Here is an 8924-nt window from a genome sequence, read left to right on the forward strand (position 1 = left end):
CTTGTTAATGGATTTGTTCTTTATACCATAACATGAACACAGCATCACGTGGTTCACTTATGTCATGTCTTCCTTAAAGCCAAGCAATACAGTGTGATTCCTAACTCAGGCAAGGACTAGAAGTAAAAGCTTGTTTGTTTGTTTTTATCAGTCCACACATGAATATGAATAACAACCAGAAAAATCAGTAGGGTAACTCACTCTCTAAAATTTATAGCATGTATTGCTAAGACCTACAAAACCACCTAAGTACTACATATAATCATCATGTTTCAATATCACACACACACACACACACACACACACACACACACACACACACACACACAGTGATTTGCCTAATCACTAATCTAGATCCTTGGCTTGAAATTATTTAAGATATGGCTAGCTTCTGCAGTCAGGTGACCGTCAGTAAAAGTTACCTTTGGTATCAGATGAGCCTACTTCAATTAGGTCAGTATTTTAAGAGCACAAAACTAAGGTTTACCAGGAAAGAAAAATTCCCCCTCAAAACTAACATTAAATCATGCCTGCTTCAAGCCTGCTGGGTTGTCTTACTGTTTTGTTTGTTTGTTTGTTTGATTTGTCCGTAACTGCATCATCCAACTCATTAAAATAAACCCATTTTCTAACTCAGTATGAAATATATACAGATATCACATGCAATGTGTATCCATATATACATATATTTTAATGTGTTTTTACGTGTCTGTATGTGTGTATCCATGTGTATTCGTACTTGTGTGCAGGTTCATGTCAGCATGCATGGACACATACTTATGGAGGCTTGAGATTGTCACCAGGCGTTCTCAAGCAAGTCTCCAGTTTGCTTAATTTTTTACTTTATAAAGACTTATTTTGTTTTTAATTTGTGTGTGTGTGTGTGTGTGTGTGTGTGTGTGTGTGTGTGTGTGCATACCTGCATGTGCTCCTTACAAAGGGGCAGTAGCAAAACTGGCTGTTAATTCAACTCCTTGTTCTGGTGAAAAGGGCACCATGAACACCAGCATCAGCATTCCCTCCTCAATGCTCCGTTCTTCATGTGGTCCCCAGCTCCAGCCACAAGGGTTTCTGCTGCTTCTCAAACATGCCTGGCATATTTGAGCTTTGTGTTTGCTTTCTCCCTGAAAAGATCCTCCCCCATCTCCATGACACCTTTACTTCTCAGAAGTCTTTAATCCAAGTTTTTCTTAGTAGCTAATGCCCACCCTGTATAGCCTTCATTCTTTTTCACTGTCACTATCACCTCCATGTCCACAGGCTGTTTTACAGTCTTGCCTCTACAGGAATACATTCACTAGTAATGCAGGATATATGTACTTAATTTTTTAGGTATTGTGTATCTTTTATTTACATCAACACTAACCACTATGTCTAATACAGAATGTATTATTTCAATAAATATCTTGATGAGAAAGTAAATTTATGCAATGCCAAGGCCTATAAACTCGTGTTATTTATTCGTAGTATTTTTTGCAAGGATTATGAGTGTCTCTGTTATCTCTCTTTCCAGCCACCAAGTTCTCTTACCTCCACAGGTAAACAATATGATTTTCACATACGTCATGTCACAGCAACTTTTATCACACATAAGAAAACATACTTTGTTTTAATATATTTACTGTATTATTTTTGATAGTTTCACTTGAGTGGACACATACTATGCACACTGTTTAAGTAGATGAATATTATAACAGAGTTATTTCAGATAATTCTAAGTGGAAATGTTTCATATAATGTAAATAATACTTACACAAAATGATCTACCATAATTTATTTAACTAGTCCCCCATTGATGGACACTGAGATTATTCCTCATATGTGTTATATTTTTGCACTGGCTTGTTTTGTGTGTCAACTTGACACAAGTTAGAGTCATCAGAGAGAAAGGAGTCTCAGTTGAGGAAATGCCTCCATGAGATACAGCTGTAAGGCATTTTCCCAACTAGTGATCAATGTGAGAGGTCATAGCTCATTGTGGGTAGTGCCATAACTGGGCTGGGGATCCAGCATTCCATAAAAAAGCAGACTGAGCAAGCCATGGAGAGCAATCCAGTAAGCAGCACCCCTCCATGGCCTCTGCATCAGCTCCTGCCTCCAGGTTCCTGCCTTGCTTGAGTTCCTGTCCTGACTTCTTCCAATGGTGGACTATGATCTGGAAATGTAAGCTGAACAAACCCTTTCCTCCCCAACTTGCTTTTTGGTTATGGTGTTGTTTCATCACCGCAATAGAAACCATAAGTAAAGACATTTGTACACTTATTATTTTGGTCATTTTCAAGAACTGAGTTTGGTCATAAAATTGTATATTGAGGGTTGGGAATACAGCTCAGTGGTAGAACATATGTATACAATTGCAGATATTGTAGTACTTTTGGCCAACTTAATCAAGAGTTTCATTTGATTCAGTTTACATTAAAAGGATAAATTTCTAGAGATGGAATCTTTAGATTAAAGGTTATGAACATGTATATAAGTGTGATAGTATTGTCAAATTTCCTTCAAGGAATATGTGCCAATTACATCCCTATTCTAGGAGAACTCAGATTTTTCCCCACACCCCACTGGCTCATAATGTTATAAAATGTTCTTAATTTTACAAACTTGATAGGTAGAAAAATGATACCTCATTGCAGTTTTAATTTGCATTTCCTTTATATTAGGCAAGTATTCTTTCTACATTTATAAGAACCATTTATATTTCCTATTGTATTAACTTTCTATTGAAATAATTGGTTTGTTTTTCTATTAGGCTCCAATTCTTTTGTGTATTTATTTGTAGATGCTCTCTAAAATAAAATGACCTTTGCATTTACAATAAGTATTGCAAATTTGTCGCTTTTTGGTTTGTCTTCAACATAATTTTTCTCTGTGTACAATTGTGTTCTTACATATATTGGTGAAATTTATATGATTTTCATGTTAGTTTTATGTTATAGGAAATGGCTTCCTACTTCCAAGATTATTTTTAAAGAATTGTTCAATATTTTCTTATAGTATTTTATGGTTTCAATATGTAGAGAACCATTAAAAATGATATGGAACTCATTTTTTATATGTGTGGAAAAGTTAGATTCTGTGTGGGCAACTGTGTGAATGAGTGTATGTGCGTGCCTGTCTGTGTGTGTGTCTGTGTGTCTGTGTGTATGCAAGACAATGACACAGAGGGTGTTTTAGGTGGTTACCTTATTTTTTCAGTTATACCTTTTGAATGTTTTTTCCTGTTTTATTCATATATTATGCCTTCTGTGCAACTGGGTTTATATTCTGGACATCCTATCTATTTCCTGGTAATATCTACATCTGCATGTAACAAAGTCATTGTGTTTTAAAATATCTCCAACACTTAGAATGTTTCTAAATTCACCTTTTCTGTTTTGAATCCACACAATTGTCTAATTTCTGTGTTTCTTATATTCATTTCATCCACATCTCACCAAAGTTCTATCTCAACTGAACTTAACAAATCTGCTCTTTATTCCCTGAAGATGATCTTGACTTTGAAGGTAAAGTGTATTTGGCATACACGGTTCTATAGTTATCTGTCATATGAAGAAGTGCTCAACTCATCCTTCTTATTCACATATTTATTATGATAGATCCTTGAATCTTGTTGAATAGTTCATCATCTCAAGATAATCACACTATTGTTCTCTTTTGATACTTTTCTATGATAAATTATATGAGCAGATTTTCTAACATTTAGCATCCTGAAGTTAATTCCCACTTGATTTTAGTGTGTTCACCTCTTAATGCACTTCTAAATTCTGTTAGTTATTCATACAGATGAATCAGCTTGTTCTGCAATTTGTCTTATTTCTCTGTTTATATCTGGTTCAAGTTCAAATGCTACACCAACTTCATAAAAAGTGATTTTTGAATGTTTCCTTTTTACAACAATGTTCCAGAAGAGTTTCAAAAGCAATGGATCCTTTTCTTTAAAGGTTTGCTGGCCTTCCTCTGTAGAGCCATCTGGGATGCTTGCTTATGGGGTATCACACTTTGACAAAGCTCCTAAGTTTAGTAGATACCAGTGAAACTTCAGCTTCAGAGCTCATTTCCCTGGTGCCTAATATATGCTCCAAGGTCCCTCACAGTATGTGAATAGGGTCCTAGCTTTTGTGACCTCTGCAATGAAAGATGTTTTCCATCTTAACTAGCTCAGGCCACTATCTCTTCCCATAGAAGTTTCTGATTGGAGAGGAGGTGTCATTAGACAACCACAGATATTTGGGTCTGGGGAACTAGCTAAATTTAACTTGGAGGTTCCTAAGTATACACACAGATAACCTATAGCCATTAGCTACTTTGTGATCCTTTTTAGGTCTTTAAAACCACCTTGCTGAGGCAGCAGATTTCTAGTAATACCCCCCCCCAACTTTTGGTAGCCATTTGAAGAGAATGTAAAGGCTTGGGCACTTCAGGTCATCTCATAGATGCACTCTTACCCTGAGTACTGAGGCTGTCTCTAAGCTTCCTAGCGTTAGAAGCTAATATCTTTTTTAAGGCTGCTCTACTTTGCTCCTTCTTCCATGCCATCTGTTGACACCAGACGACTATCCTATACCCTAAAATACCTCCTTATATCTCCTTCTAGGCAACTTGAGATGCAAGAGGAATGATGACTTTAGTATATTTAGTTTTTTAAAAAATTTGATACTACAAACATGTACATAAATATATGGTTTTTCATCATTTCTGGGGTGTTTTGTTACTTTGACAGATTTGGAGTATAATAATGATTTCCAAGTCCAGTCTTTCACACACACTGACTTTGGTCATCTGTAATCACAACATGAAAGCAGAAAGCAGGAAGTTTTCCTAATAGATAAAGTTTCCTTGGGGCATCCAGCTTTGGAAATACTGGAAGTAGAAGACAAAGTTCGAAGTGTATTGGAGTCAAAAGTTAATCTGTAGAAAGCTTCCACTTATAACAGATATAAATATGCAAATGAATGACTTCTGATCAATATTCAGTCAAAATGGAAGATTTCACTAGGGAGAAAAGTTCTCAATATAGGACATAGCCACTTAACAAAAGTGTCACTCAAAAACCAAACTGCATAAAAGAAACCATCAAAGCCTCACCTATGGGGCAAGTATCTGTAGCAGTCAGTACTGAAAATAACAGATAAATCTGCATGTGCAGTCACACACTGACTGTTTATTTATTTCTGAATCTCTGTGCATTGAATTGAACCTTAGCAAGTCTTGGAAATTCCACATGAAGGGCAGGCCAAATTACCACCCCAAATTGAAAGAGCTTGAATAAACAAGTATTCTGGTGAGAAAACCACATGTATTTATCAATATCTCAATGCATGCATTTTATGAGTAATTTGATTACACAATTATGCAGTTCAATACAACATAGCAGCAATTTAGAAATGCATTTAAATTGCTCTGGGTAATGAGCAACATTCATTCAAATAGTATTTAAGATTAGACACTGCACAAGAAAACATAAAATACCTGAAAATACATCTCATCTATGAAAGAAACTCAATAGTGTTTTTCTCAAATTTGCCAACAATACTAGAATGTTTTTATATTATCAGTAATGAGCTGTGAAGTTGAAAGAGTCTATAAAGGGACAACAAAAAATTAATTTTGATGATGATTGCCAGAAGATGGACCTAATTGTCTTTTTTCATCTTTCTATGGAAAATAGTGATCAAACTGTAAGATTTAATAAAGAAATGTAAAAAAAAAAAAAGCCAGCAGAAAACTATTGGTGGAAATCTATTAGATATGTATTAATATTCAAAATTGTACTATTTTCTGGGCTTTATAAAATTGCATTGGCTTTAGAATTTTCTTCATTTGTCTTTTTATATATTTTAATTTTAAGTAAAAATTCACTTTGCTAACATCTTCAAATAAAAACCTTTTGTATTTTGTAGGGTGGTGACAAAATTTCTAAGCAAAAAATCCATTTATGTCCCATGTGTGTGTACATCTCATGTGTTTTGTAGCTTTTTCCATTTCTTCTATGGTCAGTTTTGGCAATATGTGCTTCCCTAGGTAGTCTACAATCACCTAGGTCCTCTTGCTACCTTTCTAGGTTCATACTTCTTTTGGGGGGTGGGGGGTTCGAGACAGGGTTTTTCTGTATAGCCCTGGCTATCCTGGAACTCACTTTGTAAACCAGGCTGGCCTCGAACTCAGAAATCCTCCTGTGTCTGCCTCCCGAGTGCTAGGATTAAAGGCGTGCGCCACCACGCCCAGCCAGGTTCATACTTTTTATATTAAAGTTCATTCTTTGTCAGTCTCCTACATAACCTTTGCCTGTGCTCTTTATTCTTCTCCTTCACCCCAGCTTCAGTCTGTGCATTGAGACTAGACACTGGGGTCTAGTTAGTGGTACTTCTTCTTCCTTGTCTGCTCCTAGTTTGCAGGGCAAGAGACCCATGTGTATAACTGCATGCTTAATTAACATGGAGCCTTGGCCAGAGTCCTGCATTCATTTCCCCTCATGTGTCCGTGCTTTGACATCTGTGTTACTTTTCAGGGTCTCTCAGACTGGCCTCTTGATTTTAATTTGCTTCTCATTTGGTCTCTTTGAGTGACTAAGCTGCCACCTTCTTTCTTCCCTGGGAGAGGGAACCTGGCTTAATTATTTCTAAATGGAATGCATCTTTCCTTATAAAACTAATTAATTTCTCAAATACATCTTCAGGATGCTGAAACATATGCCTGGAAGTTCAGTCAATTGCTGCATAGCCATAATTCTCAACGCCTTTTCTCTATGTTTTTAAAAAGCAAGCAAATGAAACCATAGAATTTGGAGAAAAAAATTATTCTGGCTTCATCACTTGCCTGTGATTTAGAAGAAAATGTACATCTGCTGAGATCTGATTTCCTCACTCAAAAATTCTTGTTGTTTCCTTGAGTTATCATAGGGACCAGAAAAATTGATGTGCATGGGGGAATGTTTAAATTTTTAATGTATTATCCCAACAATAGTTTTAATTGAAGTATCAAATTGAATCAAACCTAACCAGATCTGTTTTAAACAATCAGTATGTTTCTAGAAAAATATCAAATATAACCACTAATTTCCTAGCACACAAATCAACAAACACCACTATTTAAATTTCTAATATATCCTAAACTTGATATCTTCTATTTTTTCTAGAATCTTTTTTGACAACTCCTCTCCCAATACCAGAAAGTATGAATTGAGATTGTGCTTAAGCTTACAGATTTCTGCATCATACTCATCAAATGGTAAGACAGAAAGCTAAGCTTACTACTACCCACTTGTCTTTCCATGTGTGAATTTGGGACACTCTTCCCAGGTGTAGCCTATAGCAAGCTGTGTATACAGTCCTGAAAAAGTAACTCCATTCAGTCTGGTGACAGTGAGACCCAGGAATTATGCGGTTTATTTTGTGTTGGTCTTTATCATAAGGCCCTGGTGTTCAATTTCAGTTTTTTTTTTTTTTTTGATTCAGGGATAATAAATTGTAATGAATAACAATAACTGTGTTATATTCAAAATCTTTCTGTAGCTATGCATTTTAATAAATTAACAAAATTTACATGTTTTAGATTTTAAAATATGCCATGTGGCCCCACTATATATGGTAATAAATATTCTAAATATATGCTAAGTACTTATATTAATATCACCTCACTTCAGTATAGAAAGAATTTTACCCCCTTTTTGTTAGAATTTTTTAATTTTCTGCAACTTCAGTCCTCTTTTTACTGGTTTCAAAAGTGAGTATGTACTGAATAGCATTAACTATACAAATGCACAAAGGTACTTAATGTTTATAATATTTGTGTAGTAGCTTTAAAATATTGATGGAGTATTCTAATTAAACACAAAGATACATATGTTATCACATTTTCTAAGTAAACTATGCATAAATATTTCATGTGGGGATATTTAATATTTTTATTTTTGATCTTTTCTGTATACTACTTATAGAAATTTTGACAAGAAAGATATTTTTAGTCATCAATTCACATTAAAGGACACAGAACAACAAATTGCTAACTAGAAGAATGCATCGGTAAAATGACTGGTGGACAAATGCCTAGAATCAACAATATTCAGAAAGTTCATTTAGATGCATAATAAACAGATTAACACTCAAATAAAAAGTGGACTTCAGAAGATTGAGCAGGGATCAGATGCAAAATACAACTAGCTAATAATAGTGTACAGAGATGTTTAATATCCATAGTAAGTGGGAAATATAACTCAAGACAAAAACACAATTCCAGAGCCAATTGACTGACAATGAATGCTTCAAGCCATTTTTGTGATAGACAAATTTATACTAGATTGATACCAAAATTTAAAGATGAAAATCAAAGTAATTTGTTTTTCCTTTTTGGTTTTTGAGTTTGAACCCTGGGACTTGCTCATGAAAGAGTAGAGATCTCTCACTAAGCTACTTTCTTACCACACCCCCACCCAATTTCTTATACATAGTCCTTAAGAATAAAACTTCTAGAAACAACAATTTCAGCAAAATGACAGAGTACTGGTAATAATACTTATATAATGCCAGGCAGTGGTGGCATACACCTTTTATCCCAGCACTTGGGAGGCAGAGGCAGGCAGATTTCTGAGTTCCAGGCCAACCTGGTCTACAGAGTGAGTTCCAGGACAGCCATGGCTACACAGAGAAACCCTGTCTTGAAAAAAAAAAAAAGGAAAAAAAAAAACCAAAATCTATCTATCTATCTAACTATCTATCTATCTATCTATCTATCTATCTATCTATCTATCTATCTATCTGTCTGTCTGTCTATCATCTATGTTGTAAGAATCATTTGCCTTTCTATATATCAATAACAAACACATTGAAGATGGACTTTTATTTTCTTTTTCTTTAAATTTTTAATATTTTTATTACATATTTTCCTCAATTACATTTCCAATGCTATCCCAAAAGTCCCCCATA

Source organism: Mus caroli, chromosome 5 (assembly GCF_900094665.2).
Source record: "Mus caroli chromosome 5, CAROLI_EIJ_v1.1, whole genome shotgun sequence".
Taxonomy (NCBI): Eukaryota; Metazoa; Chordata; class Mammalia; order Rodentia; family Muridae; genus Mus; species Mus caroli.